Source organism: Saimiri boliviensis, chromosome 2 (assembly GCF_048565385.1).
Source record: "Saimiri boliviensis isolate mSaiBol1 chromosome 2, mSaiBol1.pri, whole genome shotgun sequence".
Lineage (NCBI taxonomy): Eukaryota > Metazoa > Chordata > Mammalia > Primates > Cebidae > Saimiri > Saimiri boliviensis.
Window position 1 is genome coordinate 14,175,402 of NC_133450.1, and position 26,554 is coordinate 14,201,955.

Genomic DNA, 26,554 nt, shown 5'->3' on the forward strand with positions numbered 1-26,554 from the left:
TTCAAGTGGATGTCTCCCCCCAAAGATGGCCTGCTCTGATTAATGCATAATCAGTTCAATGGGAACAGAGTCCATTTGTTTCTAGACAAGGTAAGACTTAGGAGACAGGCATCTCATTTACAACGGCAGATGAGCACAGCTGTACACAGAGAGCAGGCACAGAACTAGAAGATGAATGTCGTTATTATTCTGGAAACAGCTGGACGGGAACACAGGTTTATATAAATCTGGCTTCCTCCTTTGGTATAACTGCAAACTTTAGCAATAATGAATGAGCTGAAAAGAAGACAGGTCAAACAAAGTGCTGGAAATGGGAGAAGGAAAGAGAAAAAATTCTAATATGGAAAGACAAATGGAGGCTTGTTTAAATGTCAAAGGAAACACATTGTTGAGGTGTAATACTCTTCCTACAAGGTTCTGAGTTGAGACAGCTGGGAGAACAGGACGACAGGAAAGAAAAGCAGCAAGTAACACTTAACAGATCTAGTTTCTCTATTGGAAACTAGGTCTTTTCACACAATTAAAGGACTAGCTTTAGGGCAGTAAGCTGAAGAGAAAGAAAAACTCGTCTTTATCTTAGAAAGCTTACTGTTTTTCCTAAGTGTTCTCAAAGTAAGGAAAGGCTCAGCATCTTTGGGATAACACCGCTAAACAACAGTGGCAACAAACAGTGCTTCCTGTTTCTCTAGAATCTTAAAATTTACCAAGAGTCTTATGGACATAATCTAATTACTCATTATTTTCAGAGTACTCACTATGAGCCACCACACCGGGCCAGGTTCCCCCAGTTCTTAGGAGTGAATGCTGAAATAAACTCAATCCCAAAGCAACACTGCTTTGTTTCAGAGAATAATTCAAAACCTCAAAATGTCTGTGTAGTCAAGGCTGATCCAAGTATAATAGTGGAAAGAGTAGATTTTTTCTAGGCCCCTCATTTTTACTATTTCCATTAGTACACACTTTCAGTTCCTTCATGGTCAGATCAACTCCATCCAGGAAACACTTCCTTCACTTGGCTTCCAGAACACTACACTCTCCTGGTTTTCCTCCTATCTCTCTGGTCATTCTTCAGCATCTTTTGCTGGTACTTCATGTGTAGCTGATGACTCTATCTCTACCCCCAACCTCTCCCCTAAACTCCAGATTCATATATCTCATCACAGACTTGACATTTCCATTGGATATCTAAATGGAGATCTCAAACTTAACATGTTCCAAACTGAGCTCCTGATACCCATCCTCTCCTTAACACCCCCACCATCAAGAACAACAATAATAACTTGCCTTAGAGTTTTACTTAATTCCTCTTTTACTATCATGTCCCCACACCTGACCATCAGCAAATCTTTTTGGCTCAACCTTCAAAATCTATCCAGATTTTGACCATTTCTCATTACCTCCACTCCTACCACTCCAAGCACTCCTTGAATTATTGCAATAGCTTCCTAACTTGCTTCCACCCTTATTGCTTTCTGATCTGTTCTCAACACAGAAGCCAGAGAGATCCTGTTAAATAAAACCTGTCACAGCCTATCATTTCTCTGTATAAAATCTTTTTTTTTTTTTTTTCTGAGACAGAGTTTTGCTCTCATTGCCCAGGCTGGAGTGCAATGGCGCGATCTCAGCTCACCACAACCTCCACCTTCTGTGTTCAAGTGATTCTCCTGTCTCAGCCTCCTGAGTAGCTGGGATTATAGGCACCCACCACCACACCCAGCTAATTTTTGTATTTTTAGTAGAGATGGGGTTTTACCCTGTTGGCCAGGCTGGTCTCGAACTTCTTAGGGTTAGGATTAGATAACCTGACCTCAGGTGATCCACCCGCCTCAGCCTCCCAAAGTGCTGGGAACCTTTCAGCTTTTGAACTGGTATGATCTGTATGTATTACCTGTTCAAAAAAATAAACATAAAAATAGTTATTAGTTGGCTGGGCGCAGTGGCTCATGCCTGTAATCTCAACATTTTGGGAGGCCGAGGCAGGTGGATCATCTAAGGTCAAGAGTTCCAGACCAACCTGGCCAACATGGTGAAATCCTGTCTACTAAAAATACAAAAATTAGTTGTGCTGTAGTGGCATGTGCCTTTTATCACAGCTACTGAGGAGACTGAGGCAGGAGAATTGCTTGAGCCTGGGAGGTGGAGGTTGTGGTGAGCTGAGATTGTACCACTGCACTCCAGTCTGGGCAACAGAATGAGACCCTGTTTCAAAAAAAAAAAAAGTTGGGCAGGTGAGGTGGTTCATGCCTATAATCCCAGCACTTTGGGAAGCCGAGGCAGGCGAATCACGAGGTCAGGAGTTCAAGACCAGCCTGACCAACATGGTGAAACCTCATCTCTACTAAAAATAGAAAAATTAGCCAGGCATGGTGGCAACGCGCCTATAATCTCAGCTACATAGGAGGCTGAGGCCAGAGAATTGCTTGAACCCAGAAACTGGAGGCTGCAGTGAGCCAAGATCGCATCACTGCACTCTAGCCTGGGTGACAGAACAAGACTCTGCCTCAAAAAAAAAAAAAGTTACTAGTTTTAGTAGAAATATCTCAATGTTTTAAAAATGTTTTGTGGGAAAAAAAAATGTTTCATGGCCAAGCATGGTGGTTTATGCCTGTAATCTATACACTTTGGGAGGCCAAGGCAGGAGGACTGCTTGAGCACAGGAGGTCAAAACTAGCCCGGACAATGTGGTGAGACCTCATCTCTACAAAAAAATTTTAAAATCATGTGGGTGTGGTGACATGTGCCTGTAGTCCCAGCTACTAGGGAGGCTGATGGGGGGTGGGTCACTTGAATCTGGGGTTGTAATGAGTGGAGATGTTGCCCCTGGACTCCAGCCTAAGTCACAGAGGGGAAAAAAAAGGTGGGGCGTTAATTCTCATCCCTTGGAGTGTGAAGCGCTTTTAGCAACTTGCAGAAGTGATGGTGCCTGACTTTTGAGACAAGGTGATGAAAGGTATTATTGCGGGTTCTTCCTTGCTTTCTCTCTGGGATCTCTTCTTTTAGGGAAGACAGCTGCCATTTTGTGAGAAGATTTAAGCAGCCCTATGGAGAAGTCCATAAGGCCAGAAATTGAGGCCCTCTGCCAACGGTCATGTAGTGAAGCAAACTGAAGAGGATCCTCCAGTCCCAGAGATACTTTCAGACGATGGGAGCCCCAGTCAACAACTGACTACAACCTCATGAGAGACTCTGGGTCAGAACACCCACTTAAGCAACTCCTGAATTCCTAACCCAAAGAAACTGTGTGAGATAACATTTATTGTTTTACACAACTATGTTTTAGGTCAATTTACATAACAAATAACCTGGAATAATGTCTATCCTATGTATACAAATAATTCATTCCTACCTGGAACAAATATTTACTGAGCCTCTCTCTATTATTTGCCAAGCATTCTGTGAAGTATTGAAGTTACAAAAAAACAGTGAAGAAAATGGCGAGGTCAACTCCTGGGTTGTGAGCAAATATTTATTAAGAGCCAACTTCATGGAATGTGCTGGACTAAGTACTGGCGAACAAGGATAAATAAAGACAGACGCTTGCCCTCAACATAAAAGACTAAAAAAGAGAAAGGGGAAGGGGAGAGATCAAGTGTACCTGAATATTCCAGTAGCACTGAGTTTTCTTTTTTTTTTTTTTTTTTTTCTTTTCTTTTGAGACGGAGTTTCACTCTTGTTACCCAGGCTGGAGTGCAATGGCACAATCTCGGCTTACCGCAACCTCCACCTCCTGGGTTCAGGCAATTCTCCTGTCTCAGCCTCCTGAGTAGCTGGGATTACAGGCACACGCCACCATGCCCAGCTAATTTTTTGTATTTTTAGTAGAGATGGGGTTTCACCATGTTGACCAGAATGGTCTCGATCTCTTGACCTCATGATCCACCCGCCTCAGCCTCCCAAAGTGCTGGGATTACAGGCGTGAGCCACCGAGCCCGGCAGCACTGAGTTTTCTAATGGAAACATCAGCATTCGCCTATATGCTGCTTTTAAATCTTATTTTAATCCCAGTTTTCAATCCTGATTGATGTGGACAACTACACCCTAAATGGATCCAAATACACCCTAACTAACCTGGATAAAGTGCAGATTAGCATGCACACATGGTTTCTATTCAACTACTCAACAAGTCAGTACCTACTCTGGGCCAGACATTGTTCTAAAGTTTTGGGACGTGGCAATACACAAAACTGAGCAAGTCTCTGCTCTCACATTTAGATAAGGAGAGAAAGACAATAAATAAAGGAACACATAAGCATATGTCAGAGTGATACGTAGCCAGGCACAGTGGCTCACACCAGTAATCCCAGCACTTTGGAAGGCCGAGGCAGGAGGATTGCTTGAGCCCAGGAATTTGAAACCAGCCTGGCCAACATGGTGAAACCCTGTCTCTACAAAAAATACAAAAATCAGCTGGACATGGTGGCACGCACCTGGAGCCCCAGCTACTTGGGAGACTGAGGCAGGAGAATCGCTTGGGCCGGGGAAGTGGAGGTTGCAGTGAGCCCACATCACGCCACTGCATTCCAGCCTGGGTGAAGGGAGTGAATTCCTGTCTCAACAAACAAACAACAAAAACCCAGATAGTGATAAGCTATGGAGAAGAAGTAAAGCAGAAGAGGAACAGAGCATGTGAGGGATGGTGATGCTGCTATTTTATAAAGGGCAATTTTAAAAAGCCTTCTCAAGAAGATGACATTCAAGCAGAGAAATCTGTAAGAGGTGAGATAGTGAGCCCTGTGGAAATTAGAAGAAAGAACATTTTAGGCAGAGGAAAAAGCAGGTATAACGACACTGTGGTGGGAATGCGCTTGGAATGTTCTGAGGCGCAAAGAGGATAGTGTGGCTGTAGTAGAATAAGTTAGGGGAAGAATGAGAACACATGAGGTCAGAGAGACAGCATATTAGTGACAATGGTGGACCAGATCATGCAGACCCGGGGATGGCAGGCTTTTAAAGGGACAGATCGTAAATATTTAAGGCTTTGCAGGCCACACAGTCTCCGTCATAACTTCTCAACTCTTATAGTACAAAAAAAGCCAAAGACAATAATGTAAATAAATAGGCATAGTTGTGTTCCAATAAAACTGTATTACAAAAACCGGAACTGGGACTAGATTTGATAACTGAGCCCTAACTTGCTGATCCCTGATACAGACCATCTGTACCTTGCAAAGCAGATGATGGAGGCCAGAGGGGAACTGTATTTATGTTCAGGCTCTGGCCTCAGATGCACTCTCACTGAAACAAAGATATAAATGAGAGCCAGATATAACAAAAATACTTTTATTAATATTAGGCCCTCAGAGGTTATTTATTGGACTGATAAAATGAAAAAGCAGCTTGTCTAAGGCCCAAAATAATTATTTCATTATTTTCATAGAAAAATGTTTTGAGGCTGGGTACGGTGGCTCACGCCTATAATCCCAGCACTTTGGGAGGTTGAGGTGGACGGATCACCTGTCAGGAGTTCCAGACCAGCCTGGCCAACATGGCAAAACCCCGTCTCTACTAAAAACACAAAAATTAGCTGGGTGTGGTGGTATGCACCTGCAATCCCAACTACTCGGGAACCTGAGGCAGGAGAATTGCTTGAATCTGGGAGGCAGAGGCTGCAGTGAGCTGAGACTGGGCCACTGCACTCCAGCCTGGGTGAAAGAGCAAGACTCAGTCTCGAATTTAAAAAAAAGAAAAAAATAAAGAAAAATCTTTTGAGTTTCAAAAAAATGTTTTGAAAATTAACTTTGGACCAAAAACCATTCATAAGTTGGAGACTTCCCATATACAGAAGGTATTTTAAATTTTCCTTGATGACTCAGGGACATTATTCTAAATACGATTACTCTGTGGTATGGTAAACAAATGTCTCTTTAAAGGTTCCTGAGGTATTAAGGATTAATGGCCCTCTCTGAGACCAAACTACTCTGCTAAGTTTCTGGGGTTTGCTTCTCAGTTGCCTCTTTGGCTGTCAGCAGTTACTTTTTCTTGTCACCAATATGTTTGCTTCTGCAGTAGTCTTTCCCTTATCACCAATCTCTCTATTACATACAACTTCATTCTTCCAATCTACTCTCTAGGAAATCAGGGAGTAAATACTAATGTAGCTCTATCATCCAGTAATTACATGATTCTCTTAAAGTCTGTTATTTGGAACTCAAAGTCCATGGGGAAAAATTCTATAGCTACTAACCAAAGGAATCAGTCTGACAAACTATTTTTGGTAACTCCCTACGACTATAGTTTGTCAGCAAACTTTGAATGCAGTGTGTGAGTGTGTGTGGTAAATGTCCAATAAACAACTTTTAAAAAATTAAAAACATGTTTTATTCCTCTTTTGAACATGTTATTTCTAACAACAGTGGGTAATGAGGATCTCAGTTCAGGTGCCAAGAATCCCTAGAAATGGCTACAAATGAAACACAGATCTTTAAGGCTCTCCTAGACAAAGAAATGAAAAAGCACCACTTAGGGCAGTGGTTCTCTAAGTGTGGTTCAGGGACCCCTGGAAGTCCCAAAGGCACTTTCAAGGAGTCTGCAAAGTCAAAATTATTTTCATAATACTAAGACAATTTGTCTTTTCACTCTCATTTTCTCATGAGTGTAAGTAAGACTTTTCCAGAGGCTATGTCACATGTGATTTTTTTTTTTTGGAGACAGAATCTTGCGCTGTCATCCAGGCTGGAGTGCAGAGTGACGCAATCTTGGCTCACTGCAACGTCTGCCTCCTGGGTTCAAGTGACTCTCCTCCCTCAGCCTTCTGAGTAGCTAGGATTACAGGCATGTGCCACCATGCCCAGCTAATTTCTTTATTTTTATTTTTATTTTATTTTAGGAGACATAGTCTCCTAAATAAAATTGCTCTGTTGCCCAGGCTGGAAAGCAGTGGTATAATCTCAGTTCACTGCAACCTCTGCCTTCCAGGTTCAAGCAATTCTCATGTTTCAGTCTCCCAAGTAGCTGGAATTACAGGTATGTGCCACCACACCCAGCTAATTTTTGTAGAGGCAGGGTTTCACCATGTTGCCTGGTTGGTCTCAAACTCCTGATTTCAAGTGATCCACACACCTTGCCCTCCCACAATTCTGGGATTACAGACTAATTTCTGTTGTTGTTGTTTTGAGATGAAATTTTCACTCTTATTGCCCAGGATGGAGTGCAATGGCACAATCTCAGCTCACTGCAACTCTGCCTCCCAGTTTCCAGTGATTCTTCTACCGCAACCTCCCAAGTAGCTGGGATAACATGTGTACACCAAACCTGACTATTTTTTTACATTTAGAGATGGGACTTCACCATGTTGGTGGGGCTGGTCTTGAACTCCTGACCTCAGGTGATCCACCTGCCTTGGCCTCCCAAAGTGCTGGGATTATAGTCGTGAGCCATCATGCCCAGCCATTTCAGTATTTTTAGTAGAGAAGGTGTTTTACCATGTGGCCAGGCTGGTCTTGAACTCCTGGCCTCATGTTGATATGGGAGGGGTCAAGGGCGTGTTGTATAGAAAAGGTGGGGTCCCTGGTAAGGGCTCCACCCTTGGGCCTGTGCCCGAAGACCTGAGTGAGAACAGGCACTCCTGTTTTGTTTTGTTTTGTTTTTTTATTATTTTTCCTCTTCTGGCTGAAGCATAAAACCCCAACTCCCGTTTTCATGCCTGAATGTCGCTTTTTTCAAGACCACTCTGGCCTGCCACACCCTCCATCCTGTGCCCATGTAAACCTGATGTGGGGACACATACAAGCAGCTGAACGTTGAGACCAGCAGACAAGCAGACTAGTGACAGCAGAATAACATGGCAGAGAAAGAGAGAAGAAGCGAGACATCTGGACACCAAGGGGAATTTGGCCAGGGAAGAGTCTGGCTGCTAGGCAACCTGACTCTAGAAGATGACCACCTTCCCACTCCATCCCTACTTCTGGCTCCCTGTCCATCTCACTGATAGCCACCTTCACCACCTCAATAAAACCTTGCACTCATCCTTCAAGCCTCTGTGTGATCCAATTCTTTTGGGACACTGAGCAAGACCTAGGGATACAGAAGACTGTTATACTGGCCCTCTGTCCTTGCGATAAGGCAGAGTCCATTGAGCTGATTAACACACGTCATCTGCAAATGGCAAATGTGAAAGAGCCTTGTAACACATGCCCACTTGGGCTTTGGGAGTGGCAGACACCCACCCCTAGACACTGCCATGGGGCCAGAGCCCAAAAAAGCTTGCCACATCCTCTACACCTGCCAATCTGAATGCTCCCTGTACGGGGTTTGAGCTTCAGGGCACCAAGTAAGTGAGTCACACCTCTGCCACATGTCCTGCAAAGGGTATCAGGGAACTTTCCTGTTCCAATGTGATCTGCTGGCCTCAGCCTTCCAAAGTGTTAGGTTTACAGGTGAAAACCACTGTGTCCAGCTGACACATGGTATTTCAAAAAATTAACGTGAAAGTGCAAATGAAAAACCAGCTTGGCATCTATTAAGTCAGACATTAAGCACATTCGTAAAAATGTAAAACATGCCAGGTGCAGTGGCTCAAGCCTGTAATCCCAGTACTCTGAGAGGCTGAGGTGGGTGGATCACTTGAGATTGGGAGTTTGAAACCAACCTGGCCAATATGGGGAAACCTTGTATCTACTAAAAATACAAAAATTAGTCAGGTGTGGTGGTGTGTACCTGTAATCCCAGCTACTACAGTGGCTAAGGCAGGAGAATCACCTGAACCCTGGAAGTGGAGGTTGCAGTAAGCCGAGATCATTCCACTGCACTACAGCCTAGGTGACAGAGCAAGACTCTATGTCCAAAAAAAAAAAAAAAAAAAAAAAGCCACTTTTCTCATTAAGTATTTTTTTGTTTTATAAAATAGCTATTTTCCTGGCTGGGTACAGTGGTTCATACCTGTAATCCCAGCACTTTGGGAGGCTGAGGTGGGCAGATCACTTGAGGCCAGTTGGACACCAGCCTGGCCAACATGGTGAAATCCTGTCTCTACTAAAAATATGAATAGTTATTTTCCATTAAAAATACTATTTATATTAACATGTAATAGGTTTATTATTACGCATATACATTTTAAATTTCTAAATTTTATTCCTAAATGGTAACTATCAATAGATATAATCTATAAAAACAAAAGCTCTTCAAGGTTCTTTTTTTTTGAGACAGGGTCTCTGTCATTTAGGCTGGAGTGTACTGGTATGGTCATGGCTCACTGAAACCTCAACCTCCAAAGCTCAAGTGATCCTCCTCTCTCAGCTTTCTAAGTAGCTAGGACCACAGGCATGCGCCATCACACCCAACAAACACACACACACATACACACACACACACACACACACACACACACACAAATATAGAGGAAAAAAAATTATATATAGCTTCCAAAGTGCTAGGATTATAGGTGTGATCTATGGTAACTGGCCCCTCAATAATTTTTAAGGTAAATGAAAAGGAGTCCTGAGACCGAAACACATAAGAACTGCTATACTTAAGGCATAAAAGCCAAATATTGGCTGGGCAGGAGGCTCACGCCTGTAATCCCAGCACTTTGGGAGGCCAAGGTGGGTGGATCACAAGGTCAGGGGTTCAGGACCAGTCTGGCCAAGATGGCAAAACCTCACCTCTACTAGAAATACAAAAACTAGCTGGGCGTGGTGGTGCCCAGGAACCCTGCCAGTTCTATCAGTGCTGTCAGTTTAGCCTTTCAGGGATTTGCTTTTCCAGTTAGAATTCTTGAAAGCTGTCAGACTGCCGGGCGCGGTGGCTCAAGCCTGTAATCCCAGCACTCTGGGAGGCCGAGGTGGGTGGATCACGAGGTCAAGAGATCGAGACCATCCTGGTCAACATGGTGAAACCCCATCTCTACTAAAAATAACAAAACATTAGCTGGGCATGGCGGTGCGTGCCTGTAATCTCAGCTACTCAGGAGGCTGAGGCAGGAGAATTGCCTGAATCCAGGAGGCGGAGGTTGCAGTGAGCCGAGATCGCGCCATTGCACTCCCGCCTGGGTAACAAGAGTGAAACTCCGTCTTAAAAAAAAAAAAAAAAAAGAAAAGAAAAAGAAAGTTGTGAGAATTTTGGATCCTGAAGAGAAGAAACTGTAAAAGAAGCAGGAAATGTTGGGCATAACCAGGAGGGATCATGGGCTAAAAACAGAAACAAACAAGAGTTGACTTTCTGGCATTTGGACAGGAGCAAGCCACCATGACCTGCCCCTTCTGCTTTTGAAATCTCTCTGAATAATGTCTTCCTCTCCCCATCCCCACAACCACAAGAGTCTAAGTCCTCATTATTATTTTTTATAATGTTTTCTCTGTCTCTCTTTTTTTTTTTGAGACAGAGTCTTGCTCTGTCACCCAGGCTGGAGTGTAGTAGTATGATCTTGGCTCACTGAAACCTCTGCCTCCTGGGTTCAAGCAATTCTCCATTCTGGCCAACATGGCTAAACCCCATCTCTACTAAAAATATAAAAATTAGCCGGGCATGGTGGCGCATGCCTGTATCCCAAATACTCAGAAGGTTAAGGCAGGAGAATGGCTTGACTCCAGGAGGCAGAGGTTGCAATAAGCCTAGATCGCACCACTGCACTCAAGCCGGGGAAACAGAGCGAGACTCCATCTCAAAATAAATAAATAAATGAAATGACATAGTGAAGTTGTAAAATAGCATTTTATTTTTAAATTTTATTTATTTTTTTCTGAGATGGAGTTTTGCTCTTGCTGCCCAGGCTGAAGTGCAGTGGTGGGATCTTGGCTTACTGTAAACTCCACCTCCAGGGTTTTAAGTGATTTTCCTGCCTCAGCCTCCCAGTAGCTGGGATTACAGGAATGCACCACCACCCCTTGCTAATTGGTCAGGCTGGTCTTGAACTCCTGACCTCAGGTAATCCGCCCAACTCAGCCTCCCAAAGTGCTGGGATTACAGGTGTGAGCCCTGCGCCCCGCCGTAAGATAACATTTTAAATATTTCTAGACTTTCCTCTAGATGGTGCTGGAGTAATCAAATTGTCTTTTATAACTCAAGTTTCCTTCAACCTTTAAGAGTAAAGGGTAGGAGGCCGGGCGCGGTGCCTCAAGCCTGTAATCCCAGCACTTTGGGAGGCCGAGGCGGGTGGATCATGAGGTCAAGAGATCGACACCATCCTGGTCAACATGGTGAAACCCCGTCTCTACTAAAAATACAAAAAATTAGCTGGGCATGGTGGCACGTGCCTGTAATCCCAGCTACTCAGGAGGCTGAGGTAGGAGAATTGCCTGAACCCAGGAGGCAGAGGTTGCGGTGAGCCGAGATAGCGCCATTGCACTCCAGCCTGGGTAACAAGAGCGAAACACCGTCTCAAAAAAAAAAAAAAAAAAAAAAAAAAGAGTAAAGGGTAGGGTCGGGCGCAGTGCTTCAAGCCTGTAATCCCAGCACTTTGGGAGGCGAGGTGGGTGGATCACAAGGTCAAGAGCTCGAGACCATCCTGGTCAACATGGTGAAACCCCCGTCTCTACTAAAAATACAAAAAAATTAGCTGGGCATGGTGGCACGTGCCTGTAATCCCAGCTACTCAGGAGGCTGAGGCAGGAGAATTGCCTGAACCCAGGAGGCGGAGGTTGTGGTGAGATGAGATCGCGCCATTGCACTCCAGCCTGGGTAACAAGAGCGAAACTCCGTCTCAAAAAAAAAAAAAAAGAGTAAAGGGTAATTTATGACTCTCAGCAACTTGAAGGCTCTGCTACCAATTTTTTATAGCTCTTTGGCTCCCAGTCTAGAAGAGTGTGATGTCTTGAATATTGCTAAGAAATTAAAATCACAGATAATGTAAACTCCAGTAGTTTCTCATTCAATCTGCAAAGAGCTACTATTCAAAGCTATATTCTATTTGTGTGTTTGTTTAGGGGTTGGGGGAATGGGGTTGAATAAACGTGTCTTTGCTTCCAGGAAGTTTATAACCTAGAACAAGTGGGACAAAACTCTAATGTAAAACAGAAGACATCATCGCCAGCAAGGCTCACCTCTACCAATCCAAAAGATCACAAAGATGCATTGGGTAATGAATATCCTAATCTGCCGAAGAAAATAAGGGCTTCTTTAAAGACTAGTAGTAAGTCTCTAGCGATGGTTTTAAAATAAAATTACTGTTGAACACATTTTATACTAACTATCTTCAGCTCTGTCATATCAGGCATCCGGAGCCAGATGGAAGGCCTGCTTTCGAAATAGGGCACAGAGCTGGATGCCCTGTCTAGGAAGAGCCACAGTGCACATTCTGTACAGACTTGCAGTATCTTTTTATTTATTAATTAAGGTTATTCAAGTGAAGCAATGGGATTAGAGAAGGAACAAAGAAATCTGTAACTGGTTGTGATCAATTAGTTGTAAACATCACTGCGCTCGGACCAGCCCAGACTTGTAGTATCTTAAGTACTGTGTCATAACGATAGAAAAATGTAAATTGAAATACGTGCAGTAGCTCCCACTTGTAGTCCCAACTACTTAGGGAGGCTGAAGCAGGAGGACTACTTGAGTTCAGGAGATGAAGGACTCCATCTCTACAATGTTTTAAAAATTAGCCAGGTGTTGACCAAGCACAGTGTAGTTCCAGCACTTTCAGAGGCTGAGGTGGAAGGACTGCTTGAGCCCAGGAATTTGAGACCAGCCTGGGCAACATGGCAAAACTCCTGTATTTATGGAAAAAAACAAAACGAAACAAAACAAAAATTAGCCAGGTGCGGTGGTGCATGCCTGTAGTCCCAGCTGCTTGGGAGGCTGAGGCAGGGAGAATGGCTGAGCCTAGTAAGTTGAGGCTGCAGTGAGCTGTGATCGAACCACTGCACTCTAGCCCAGAGTGAGACCATGTCTTAAAAAAAAAAAAAAAAAAAAAAAATTAGCCAGGCATTGTGGTGTGTGCTTGTAGTTCCTTCTAAAATAAAAATTACATAAAATAAAAATAAGGCTAGGCATGGTGGCTTATGTCTGCAATCTGAGCACTTTGGGAGGCTGAGGTGGGCAGATCACTTGAAGCCAGGAGTTGGGAGACCAGCCTGGGCAAACCCCATCTCAACCATCAAAACTTAGATGTGTTGGCTCGCTGGTAATCCCAGCTACTGGGAAGGCTGAAGCATGAGAATCCCTTTAACCTGGGAGGCAGAGGTTGCAGTGAGCTGAGATCTTGTGCCACTGCACTTCAGCCTGGGTGACAGAGTACTTGCTTTCTAAGTAAATAAATAAATAAAAAGAAAAAAAGAAAAATGTAAACTGGGCTCTAAGATTTCATGTTTTAAGTTTTTTTTTTTTTTTTTTTTAATTTCTGAACCACAACTTTTAGTATATAGCTTTGGGGGTGGTGGTAAAAACACTGGTTAATGAGATACAGACATAATACATAACACATGAATAGAAACAAAACAGCTCTACTTCCTCCCCTAGAGGAGTTCAATCTGCATAAAACTACGGTGTTCAGATCTGGAGAACACCTGTGAGAAATCTCTAACCAGGCCTGCTCGCTCAGCTGTAGCTGCCAGAGTGGCTTACAAAGCTCTAGGTCACCTCATGTCCTTGCTGTATCAAGAATGCTTTCTCTTTGTATAGTTCTCCTGACAGCTCCTGCCACAGTGTTTGCCCTCTAATATCCATGATGAACTGGCTGGGGAACCCCCACACTGAACACTAGCTGGGCAATGGCTTACTGCTCCTAAATAATCCCTCATAACAGCAAGCATCTACTGCAGTTTCCTAGTTAAAAATAACCAGGCTGAACAAGAGCTGCTGTGGTCTGCTCAGCTGCCTTTTAACTCGAGTCACCTTTTCAGGAAAAGCTGAAAATGAACTAAGCTCTTTTTTTTTTTTTTTTTTAAATAAGAGACGGGGGTTTCACTATGTTGACCAGGATGGTCCTGATCTCTTGACCTCGTGATCCACCCATCTCAGCCTCCCAAAGTGTTGGGATTACAGGCGTGAGCCACCGCGCCTGGCGAACTAAGCTCTTTAATTTAGCCAAAAGTGGTCTCTTTCAGTTCACAATTGTATAGCATCTGCTGACTGTATCATTAGTAGAGGTCTTAACACATGCTGTTTTGTGGTATTATTTGCATATATTTATTTGAAGATATTTCCACTAAAACTTCCTAAAAATGAGCTCCTATATACAAGCAAATATGAAAAAACCACCTCACAAATCTTAGTAAGTAAAGCTGCCTGCTTGGGACTACATGACAAAAGTGCAACAAGGTGTAACTTCTTTTAATCCCAGCCCATTTGAAAGTAAATAGGTTTAAGATATTCCTTGGCTTGGTAAATGTTTATATTTCTAACATAACCAAATCCATCAATTTTTTTCTTTGTAGTTTCTTCAATTACTTTTATGCTTAAATAGCTTTTTCTCATCTAGAAATTACGATATTCATTTAGATATTATTTTAACTGAATGGCTTTTTAAAAACTATATACATGTATGTACATATATACACATGAATCTAAGATTTATTAAAGAGGTACATGTTTGGTTTTTGAAAGCCATTCAACAAACATGTACCTCTTTAATAAATCTTAGATTCATATGTATATATGTATATACATGTTTGTAGATAGTTTGAGCTGGGTCTCTAAATCAACTTATTCCCTCCTCACAAAGAGTTATCTTAAAACTATTACTAAAAAAATCCTTCCCATTTCCATTGGTTTGCTTATAAATCCAGACTTGTTTCTAGACTGCCAAATTTGTTCTACTGGGCCAGTATTAAATAGTATTTTTATAATTTTATATTACTTTTAAATAAATTACAAAGGATCCCCCACCCATTCACTAAATTTCATACACTAAATAAATATTCCATTTCACAATCACATTAGCTATTCTAGTCTTAGGTGACGATGTACACTCTGCAAGGTTTTTCTCAAAGTTCTATAGACTCCTTTTTCATATTCTGTGTGAAGGGATGGTCTGGTCTCTCCCTCTACCTACCCTCAACTCCCAGCTTCCTACTTTCAGAAGGTTGAGATGCCACAGACAGTTATTGGATCTAAGTAGAGGACCTCTTCCCCTTTAACGTATTTCTGATTCACTGGCTGCCCTGCTACAGTATAGGTACTGTTTGTCTACAGATTTTCCATACCTTCTTTTAATTTTAATCTAACTTTTATCATCTCTTAAGTCCTAGACTTCCACATACAAATTTTATGTTGTCTGTCATGACTGAACTTATTTGATTTAGAAACTAATGATTTACTTTACCATTTTTTTTTTTTAAATGGAGTTTCACTCTCGTTCCCCAGGCTGGAGTACAATAGCAAGATCTCAGCTCACTGCAACATCCACCTCCCAGGTTCAAGTGACCCTCCTGTCTCAGCCTCCTGAGTAGCTGGAATTACAGATGCCTGGCACCACACCCAGCTAATTTTTTTATTTTTAGTAGAGATGGGGTTTTACCATGCTGGCCAAGTTGATCTTGAACTCCTGACCTCAGGTGATCCACCCACCTCGGCCTCCCAAAGTGATGGGATTACAGGCATGAGCCACCACACCCGGCCCCTTACTTTCATTTTCTTCTACTTTTTTTATTTTTTTGAGACAGAATCTTGTTCTGTCGCCCAGGCTAGAGTACAGTGGCATGATCTTGGCTCAGTGCAGCCTATGCTTCCCGGGTTCGAGCAATTCTCCTGTCTCAGCCTCTTGAGTAGCTGGAACTACATGCTGACAAGCCCAGCTAATTTTTTTTTTTTTTTTTTTTTGGATTTTACTAGAGACAGGGTTTCACTGTGTTGTCCAGGCTGGTCTCAAACTCCTGAACTCAAGCAATCCACCTGCCTTGGCCTCCCAAAGTGCTAGGATTACAGGTGTGAGCCACCGCGCTCAGCCTACACATTTTCTTTTTGAGATGGGTTCTCACCATGTTGCCTAGGCTGGACTTGAACTTTTGGACTCAAGTGATCCTCCTGCCTCAGCTTCCTAAGTAGTTGGGACTTATTGGCACACGTCACCATATACCTGGCTCTTTACTTAATTTCTTATGTAATGTGTCAAAATGTGTCCCTATGCCTACTATATTATTCTATTCCTAGATAAATGTTCTGAATTTAAAAAAAAAAGATTTTTTTTTTTTTCAAAATTCATTTAGGGGATAACAGTCACTACAAATACCAAACTCACTATAGATATTTGAGTTCACTGGGCTTACATTTAACAGTAATTGTCAGCATTTGCCCAACCAAAGCTACAGTCATTTCAGATTCTTTCTCTTATTTATTGTCTTGCTGCCAGGCAAAATTTGCTGTATACTTTGCAAATATCCATCTTCCTCCTCCACCTATGAAATGAACAATTAAAAGCATCCTAATAACAGTTAAGAATATTATTACACACTGAATCTGGCCACTGAAGTAAGATTCAGACTCCAATATAATCCCACTAAAATTGTGGAAGAGATTTCCCAAGTCCTAATGATACAAAAAAGATGCTAAGTCCCAGATACAGTGGGCTAGATATTCTGTTGCTTTCCCTAATTTTTTTTTGGTATGTGGTGGTAGTGAAACAGTACTTCTGATAATGCATACAACTTACTGTGCTTAAGCATCTTCTATATATTATCTCACATTTAATTATCTCAGCAACCTCCAAAGTATTATTCTTCCCATTTTACAGATGAGGAAATGCAAACTCAGAACAATTCATTCTAATGTTATATGGCTAAACAAGATGCAAAAGCTAGGATCTAAATCCCAATCAATATGACTCTAAACTAAAGCCTATATGGTTTGTTTTGTTTTAGGTAAGTGTCACTCTGTTGCCCAGGCTGGAGTGCGGTGGCATAATCATAGCTCACTGCAACCTCAAACTTCGGGCCTCAAGCAGTCCTCCTACCTCAGCCTCCCAAGTAGCTGGGACTACAGGTGTACGCCACCATGCCTGGGTAATTTTTTTTATTTTTATTTTTATTTTTATTTTTTTTGAGACGGAGTTTCGCTCTTGTTACCCAGGCTGGAGTGCAATGACGCGATCTCGGCTCACCGCAACCTCCGCTTCCTGGGTTCAGGCAATTCTCCTGCTTCAGCCTCCTGAGTAGCTGGGATTACAAGCACGTGCCACCATGCCCAGCTAATTTTTTTTTGTATTTTTAGTAGAGACGGGGTTTCACCATGTTGACCACGTTGGTCTCAATCTCTTGACCTCGTGATCCACCTGCCTCGGCCTCCCAAAGTGCTGGGATTACAGGCTTGAGCCACCGTGCCCAGCCTAATTTTTATTTTTAAATTTTCAATAGAGACAAAGTTTTGCTATGTTGCCCAGCCTGGTCTCAAACTTCTGGGCTTAAGCAATCCTTCTGCCTGGCCTCCCAAAATGTTGAGGTTACAGGTGTAAGCCACACTGCATGGCCTTGAACATATTTTTAATTATGCTGCCTCATAAGATAGTATTATGCTTTCTTCGTTCTCAAGAGCCCATATTTTCAGTGTAAAACACTAAATGGTATATGTATTGCACTTCAGAATAAAATTGTGGACTAAAGCAAAAGACATCAACACCTGTAGGTTTATTTTGGGCTGAGAAGCAGGTTATTTACTTGATGTTTGACCTGTCTCTACCAGAAAAGAAACAGATGCAGCAATAAAGCTACATACTGGTGGCAAAGTGAAAGAAACATAGAGCAGAGGGGGAAGAAGCAAAAAGAAAATGTCCAACTAAGCAAAATGCAGCAAGAGGATAAAAAGAGAAAAGGGAGGCAGGGACAGAAACTGAAAAGTCCAAAGCTGCCAAGTTATTATTAGGAAACGTATAATGTCTCCTTTGTATGTAAAGTACTTTATTGATGATGTAAAAAATGAAGCTCAGCTCTTTAAGAGCTGGAAAATTTAAGAAGTATCTTTTTTTTTTTTTTTTTTTGAGACGGAGTTTCGCTCTTGTTACCCAGGCTGGAGTGCAATGGCGCGATCTTGGCTCACCACAACCTCCGCCTCCTGGGCTCAGGCAATTCTCCTGCCTCAGCCTCCTGAGTAGCTGGGATTACAGGCACACGCCACCATGCCCAGCTAATTTTTTGTATTTTTAGTAGAGACGGGGTTTCACCATGTTGACCAGGATAGTCTCGATCTCTTGACCTCGTGATCCACCCACCTCGGCCTCCCAAAGTGCTGGGATTACAGGCGTGAGCCACCGCGCCCGGTCAGAAGTATCATTTTTTAAACCATAAAAAAGATGTAATGACTAAATCCATTATGATACATCCTTAGCATGGAATACTATGTATATTTAAAATGTTATAGGAGTCCATTTAATGTTATGGGAATATGTTACAGGAATACATTTCTCTAAACAAAGATGATTACAAATTATACAGAGAAGGGTCTCAATTTGTTAGAAATATCAAAATACAAAATATAAGCAGTAACAAAAATATATGTATAATAAAAAAATTTGTGAACAGTGGTTATCTCTGGGTGATTTATTCTATTCCTCTTTGTGAATTATGACTTTGTTTTGTCTCCTAAAGTTTCAATAATAAAAATTGTTACTATTTTCTTTTGAACCATCACCACACTTTCTCAAACTTTTTTTTATCACCTGAAATAGAAACCTTGTAGCCATTAAGCAATAGTTCTCCATTCCCTATGCTCCCCATAACCCTTAATATTCTTTCTGTCTATAGAAATTTATCTGTTCTAGATAACATATGTAAGTGGAATAATACAATATTTGTCCTTTTCTGACTGGCTTATTTAACATGTATTTTCAAGGTTCATGCACATTGTAGCATGTATCAGAACTTCTTCTTTTTTTTTTTTTTTTTTAAGAGACAGGCTCTCACTCTGTCACCCAGGCTGGAGTGCAGTGATGTGATCATAGCTCAAGCAATCCACCTGCCTCAGCCTCCTGAGTAGTTGGGAGTACTGAGTAAGCCTAACTGACAACATCCTATACAGTGATAATGAGTTTATCACTGCACATGCCACCATACCCAGTTGATATTTGTATTTTATTTATTTGTTTGAGACAGAGTCTCCCTTTGTCACCCAGTGTAATGGCACTATCTTGGCTCACTGCAACCTCTGCTTCCTGGGTTTAAGCGATTCTCCTGTCTTAGCCTCCTAAGTAGCTGGGACTACAGGCATGCGCCACCATGCCTGGCTATTTTTGTGTTTTTAGTAGAGACGTGGTTTCACCGTGTTGGCCAGGCTGGTTTCGAACTCCTGACTTCAAGTAATCCACTGTTCCAACCAAAGTGCAGGGATTATAGCATTAGTCACCATACCTGGCCTACTTTGTCACCTTATAAAGGGCTCCCTTGAAAGTTTTATTTCCTTAGCTTGGTCAGAAAAATAATAAGTGCTAAGCCTAATGTCCGGTGCTAGTGGGAATAGCTAACAATAAATATTAATAATTGTTGCTGACACACTTTACAGTGGTGCCAAATTGTTGTTCAATTTAGTCCTATTCTCTAGAAGTTGAATATACCTTCAGTCATAGTCTTCTCTTTGCTTTCCTAGTAAAGTCCTCTTTGCTTTCCTAGTAAAGTCCTCTTTGCTCTCTCTAGACCTCTTAATGATGGCCAGAGGTCCTTTTTTTTTTTCCCCAGTTTTCATAAAGATCTATTTTATTATTGGTGGGTAGCACGTTTAACAGTTAAATACATTTAAATAATGTATAGGTGACTGCAGGACTACAGCATTGGTAATTAGATAACCAATTCAACTAGAAACAGCTAACAAGGAACTATCTAAATATTTGAAATACAACTCTTGTTGAGATCATCCTTTGTTTTGATCATCATCTTGGGGGGAAAAGCCCGCTGCTGGTCACAATGGAAATATATTAAGGCCAAATCTTCTCATATCCATTTCCAAAGGTTTCTTTCAGCTGGATTAAGCCTCCAACTCCAGGGCAAGCCCAAGCTTGTGGCATCCAGCATTAATGCTCTTCCCGTCTACCAAAGCAGACAGTGTAAGCTTCACACCAGGCCTCAGCGTCTGATTGTAGCCTACTCCAATTAAGCTAGAGTTGTTGATTTTTGCAGAAATGGAAGCAGTAGGATCCAACTGATATTTAGCTGCAATGCCAAAACCAGTGCAGTTGGTACCTGATATCCAAGCAAGGTTTACTGAAGTCAAGATCTTCACATACTTTCTGATAAATTGATCCTCCAAATTCTGTCCCATCATTGACATTAGTGTGTAGCTGGAAGTCCCAAGTCCTGTAGCCCAGATTGCAAAGTTACTCCTTGTCAGCTTTGATTTGGCACTGTCAAAGGTCATGTGGTACCCAGCAAGCCAGCCTTCATAACCAAAGACAGTTGAACCATGGATTGCAGGTCCAGCAAAATCAAAGTCAACATCACAACCAAGGTTTATACACTCCCTCTTATAAGACAACTTGATTTTACCACTTTTCTTTCCTGTGTTTGGTAAGAAGGTAGTATCAAATGTCAGTTTCAAACCTTGACAAATCTGGTCTTCAATTGTGATTTCTGTTCCCAGAATGTTATCAGTGTTCCATTTTTCTGTGAAAGTCAGACCATACTCACACCACTTACATTTGTTCTCCAAGGTCCCAGCAACTTTACCAGTGTCTGTATTAAATGAGCCAGATGTTGAGAATTCCATGCCACTGCAAGACTTTGTTTCACATCCAGTTTCAACAACCCAAAACCAAATCCTTTCTTGAAATTATCTCTGGCAGCTATGCCAAGGTCAGCATATGATGGAGGAATACACAAAGGCCGCGCGCAAGTCTGTCCATGGGTAGCCATGACGAGGCCGCGGGAAGAGGGTATCTGGTGTTCTCCTGAGCGGGGCCGCCACCACCGCTCCACTAGCTGCTGAAGCCACTCGGCACGCTCTTGGTCGAGCTGCAGCTGCAGCAACTGGAGGGCAAAGTCGGCCAGAGGTCCTTTTAATCACCACCAAATGATTAAAACCCTGTTAATGGTGTTTATGTAGTTCCTATTTTTATTTCTTTTTTTCTTTTTTGATACAGAGTTTCGTTCTTTTTGCCCAAGCTGGAGTGCAATGGTTCACTGCAACCTCTGCCTCCTCGATTCAAACGATTCTCCTGCCTCAGCCTCCTGAATAGCTGGGATTACAGGCATGCGCCACCATGCCCAGCTAATTTTTTGTATTTTTAGTAAAAGTGGGGTTTCACCATGTTAGCCAGACTAGTCTTGAACTCCTGACCTCAGGTGTTCCGCCTGCCTGGGCCTCCGAAAGTGCTGGAATTATAGGCATGAGCCACTGCATCCGGCCCCTATTTGTATCTCTAAAGGAGAATGACAGACGTATTTGTGTACTGATGTTTGGAGTAAGGGCAAGGAGGAGGATGTAGCTGCAACAAATACCTCATCTCTCAGTCAATATTAGTAGTTTTCTAAAGTTTTCCCACTCCAGTTTTTCTAGTTCCCTTTAGAGGTTGAGGTGGAGAAACAGATCATATCAAAGTAAATAAATTATACTTTCTGGAAACCCATAAGCATAGCTGCATCTTGCCTGCAGCAAGGAATGTTGCAGGAAATTGGTAGGACTGAGAGCAGAGGGAGAGTTGCAAGAGGTTGCCTCTGAGGAAGGCTGGTTTGGAACTCTACATGCTACTACCTCTGCAGAAGCCTCAGCTGGAAGAACGTAGAAACTGTTTACTTCCCACGGCTGATCTCTAGTATGTTACTGTCTAATAATTAACTTTGACATGTGATTAGAGATTATGAGCATTTCTGAGCACTATTTCCTCCAGGACGAAACACAGATGTAAGGAAAGGGTAAATATATTCAGAAACTTGGAAGAGTAAGTTGCTTTCAGAAATGAAGAAACTAGAAGAAATTAGAACCATGTGTGTGGTTCATGTACTAGCTAAGATTTTCTTCTTAAGTTGCTACATAGTTGCTACCTGAAAACCATTTTAAAAAATTTTAGATTTACAGAAGATGAAAACCATTATAATTATTTTTTGAGACAGAGTCTTGCTCTGTCACCCAGGCTAGAGTGCAGTGGTGCAATCACAGCTCACTGAAGACTCAATCTCCTGGACTCTAGAGATCCTCCTGCTCCAGCCTCTTAAGTAGCTGAGACTACAGGAGTGTGCCACCTGCCCAGCTAATTTTTTCATTTTTGGTAGACACAAAGTGTCATAGTGTTGCCCAGGCTGGCCTCCAACTCCTGGGCTCAAATAGTCCTCCCACCTTGGCCTCCCAAAGTGCTGGGATAATAGATGTGAGTCCCTGTGCCTGGCCAAACTGTTTTCTTTTTTTCTTTTTAAATGGAGTAATATTGGGAACTTAGGTAAAAACCGCCATACTGGCTGGGCATGGTGACTCATAATCTCAGCAGTTTGGGAGGCCAAGGCAGGAGGATTACTTGAGGCCAGGAGCTCAAAACCAGTCTGGTCAACATAGTGAGACCTGGTCTTTACAAAATAAAAGTTAGCCAGACATGGTGGTGCAAACCTGTGATTCCAGCTACTTGAGAAGCTGAGGTGGGAGGGTTGCTTGAGCCGACAAGTTGGAGGCTGCAGTGAGCTCAGGCTGCAGTGAGCTCAGGCTGCAGTGAGCCATGACTGCACTCCAACCTGGGTGACAGAGCAAGACTCTGTTTCAAAAAGATAAATAAAAACAAACCAAAAACCTGTCATAGTTTAGGGAAAACTTTAGCTCCAAATTTGTTGCTATAATGCAAATTATTAGAGAGAATGTTTTTGCCATGCTATAAATGCTTATGCCCCACCAAATCTCATGTAGGTATAATAACCTCAAATCAGATTAATAGCAACATCTCCAGGTTTTTATCTTACTTATCCTGGCAAACCATTCATCCTAAATTCATGGATCTGACTGTAAGGAAGGGTCAAATTATGTACGAGTCTTCAAAAACCAGAAACCTAAAGGCAGAAATGTGGTTATTGTTCCTTTAGAGAGTATACTTCCAAAGAGAATCTATATACTATCCAGGAGTTCTTTATTAATAGTCTAAGTATAAATCTCTCAGGTGATCCAATAAGCAATCTGATAGTCTGTAAAAATGTTCAAAGCCTCATGAGATCCTTTAAAAAATACTGACACCAGCTGGGTGCGGTGGCTCATGAGGTCAAAAGATTGAGATCATCCTGGTCAATATGGTGAAACCCTGTCTCTACTAAAAATACAAAAAATTAGCTGGGCATGGTGGTGTGTGCCTGTAATCCCAGCTACTCAGGAGGCAGAGGCAGGAGAATTGCCTGAATCCAGGAGGCGGAGGTTGCGGTGAGCCGAGATCGCGCCATTGCACTCCAGCCTGGGTAACAAGAGCGAAACTCCGTCTTAAAAAAAAATTAAAATTAAAATAAAAAAAAAAATACTGACACCTGGCTCCCACCCACAGTTAATGTGATCCAATTTAATTGGGTGAAATCTGGCAACTGGGATTTTAAAAATTCCCACCTCCAAATTCTAATGTGCAGCAAAATTTGGAAACTACTGCTACAGAAAATGGAGTCTTCAAATTTTTCCACCTTCAAGTCTGGGATGGACAGAAAACAAAAACCCTAAACACTTAATTCTGAGTTCTGGGGCTCAAAGAGCCAAAGAAAGCACAAGTGTAACTAACACCCATCATCCTGGAACCATTTTCATATGACCACGGTATCTTCTCTCAACAGAATTTCAGGCTAAAGTATAATAGAGAGCCAGTTGAAACCATTATCAAGCAAGTGCCAATTTGAAGAGTGTTTAGATCTGGCACTGCTAAAACTACAGGCAGAAAAAGGACTAGTAGAGGATAGAGAAGTAAGGCCCAGTACATGTAAACCACTTCACACCCACACTGTGGGGATGAGGAGGCTGTGAGGAACATGAAAGATCTGATATGGTTCCTCCTCCCATCTATACATTCTTACACTATGGAAACTGCGTAAGTGCACAAAGGCTGGTTCACAACACCCTTAAATTGTATATCCTTCCTTTCCTTTTGCTGAGGTAACAAAATACTGCAGCCATGGCTGTAAGAGGTGGCTCAGCAAAGGTCATCATGCCCTTAGCTGGTACAGCTGGAGTCCTCTGAAAACTACTAAGAATAAGAGATGGTATCATCTCAGTAGGGCGGCTTTGAAAAAATACTTGCCTGGGGTTGAGAAGGAATGCCCCTGTTCACAGCTTTCCTGCTTTATGATCTAGCCGAAGAAACTAGGATAAGAATATAACCAGGCTTGGCTTAAGTGAGGCACTTCCGTTTTAGCCTTCTTCAGCCAGAGGCTAGTATGCTGCCAACTGCTGAAACCTATTTTTCTTTCTGGTAACCTCCAGTTGGCCATTTCAGTTTGTTAATAGAGCAGAACCGAACCATCCTTTTACTCTCAGTGTCAAGGAAGAGTACACAGTGGTGCAGAGAAAGGAACTCAAGGCCTGACGCAGTGGCTCATGCCTATAATCCCAGCATGCTGGGAGGCCAAGGTGGGAGAGCTGCTTGAGACTAGGAGTTCCAGACCAGCCAGAGAAACACAGTGAGACTCCAGCTCTACAAAAAGTAAAATATATAAAGAGAGAGGAGGTCAGGTGTGATGGCTCATGCCTGTAATCCCAACACTTTGGGAGGCCAAGGCAGGTGGATCATGAGGTCAGGAGATTGAGAACATCCTGGGCAACATGGTGAAACCCCATGTCTACTTAAAAAACAAAAAACAAAAAACAAAAAACTTAGCTGGGTGTGGTGACGGGCGCCTGTAGTCCCAGCTACTCAGTAGACTGAGGCAGAAGAATCGCTTGAACCCGGGAGATGGAGGTTGCAGTGAGCCAAGATTGCACCATTGCACTCCAGCTTAGACAACAGAACAGAGCAAGACTCCCGTCTCAGAGAGAGAGAGAGAGAGAGAGAGAGAGAGAGAGAGAGAGACAGGAACTCAGTAACAGTTGGGGTCAGAGAGCAGATGATCTGTTCAGACTGACTTTGGGAAGCAATATCTCTCATTATTATGCACACTTCTAGAAAATCTTCTCTCTTGTGACAATTCTGAAATTTTCATTTGCCCTTTTTATGATCTGAACTGTGTCCCTGTCAAAAAAATTTATGTGGAAGTTCTGCCGGGCGTGGCGGCTCAAGCCTGTAATCCCAGCACTTTGGGAGGCCAAGGCAGGTGGATCACGAGGTGAAGAGATCGAGAACATCCTGGTCAACATGGTGAAACCCCGTCTCTACTAAAAATACAAAAATAAATTAGCTGGGCATGGTGGCACATGCCTGTAATTCCAGCTACTCAGGAGGCTGAGGCAGGAGAATTGCCTGAGCCCAGGAGGCGGAGGTTGCGGTGAGCCGAGATCGCGCCATTGCACTCCAGCCTGGGTAACAAGAGCGAAACTCAGTCTCAAAACAAAAAAACAAACAAACAAAAAAAGTTCTAACCTCTAGTACCTCAGCATATAACCTTATTTGGAAATAGGGTCTTTACAGAGGGAATCAAGATAAAGTCATTAGGGTCTGCCCTAATTCAATAACTGGTGTCCTTATAAAAGGGAGAAATTTGGACACAGATATGCACAGAGGGAAGACAGCCATGTGATTGGAATGATGTAGCTATAAGCCAAGGAACACCATGGACTGCCAGCAAAGAGCAGAAGAAGGATCCTTCCCTAGTGCTGTAGGAGACAGATGGCCCTGCCAACACCTTGATCTCAGACGCTTAGCCTCAGGAACTGTGAGATAATAACTTTCTGTTGTTTTAAGCCACTCAGTTTTTGGTACATTGTTACAGCAGCCTAGGAAACTAACACAGCTCCAAAGGCAAATGTGGTGTTGATTAAATCAGTCAGATTTTACCTTAACTAGCCTCACTGAATTGCTACTAGACTGCAGTCTAGGTCAGTGGTTCTCAAATAGGGTTGGTGGAAAGCAGTGGTGATTGTCGCAAACCATAATTTCTTGGGAAGCATTTTTTACAATTAGCATGTACAAGCTCCATCTTGTTTATTTTATTTTATTTTATTTTATTTTTTTTTTTTTTTTTTTTTTTTGAGACGGAGTTTCGCTCTTGTTACCCAGGCTGGAGTGCAATGGCACGATCTCGGCTCACCGCAACCTCCGCCTCCTGGGTTCAGGCAATTCTCCTGCCTCAGCCTCCTGAGTAGCTGGGATTACAGGCATGCGCCACTATGCCCAGCTAATTTTTTGTATTTTTAGTAGAGACGGGGTTTCACCACATTGACCAGGATGGTCTCGATCTCTCGACCTTGTGATCCACCCGCCTCGGCCTCCCAAAGTGCTGGGATTACAGGCTTGAGCCACCGCGCCCGGCTTTTGTTTATTTTATTTTAAAAATAAAGATGGGGTATCTACATAGCCCAGGCTGGTTTAGAACTCCTGGGCTCAAATGATCCTTCTGCCGTGGTCTCCTAAAGTACTAGGATTACAGGTGTGAGCCACTGTGCCTAGTTCCAACCTCTGTCTTGAATCTCCTGATTCAGAATAGGAGCAAGAGATTGCTAACTTTTTAATTTAATTTAATTATCTGAAACACGGTCTCACTCTGTCGCCAAGGCTGGAGTGCAGTGGTGCGAACCCAGTTCATTGCAATGTCAACCTCCCTGGACTCAGGTGATCATTCTCCCATCTCAGCCTCCTGAGTAGCTGAGACCACAGGTGCTTGCCTCCACG

General features: G+C 42.6%; 1 protein-coding gene and 1 pseudogene across 4 annotated transcripts in view; both read right to left on the bottom strand.

Annotated features, from left to right (window-relative positions):
* The window catches only part of ZNF609 (zinc finger protein 609), a 269,562-nt gene that overhangs the window by 38,179 nt on the left and 204,829 nt on the right, over positions 1-26,554 (bottom strand). The gene's annotated exons all lie outside the window — the stretch shown is intronic.
* LOC141583484 (non-selective voltage-gated ion channel VDAC2 pseudogene) lies at positions 3,860-26,128 on the bottom strand (annotated as a pseudogene).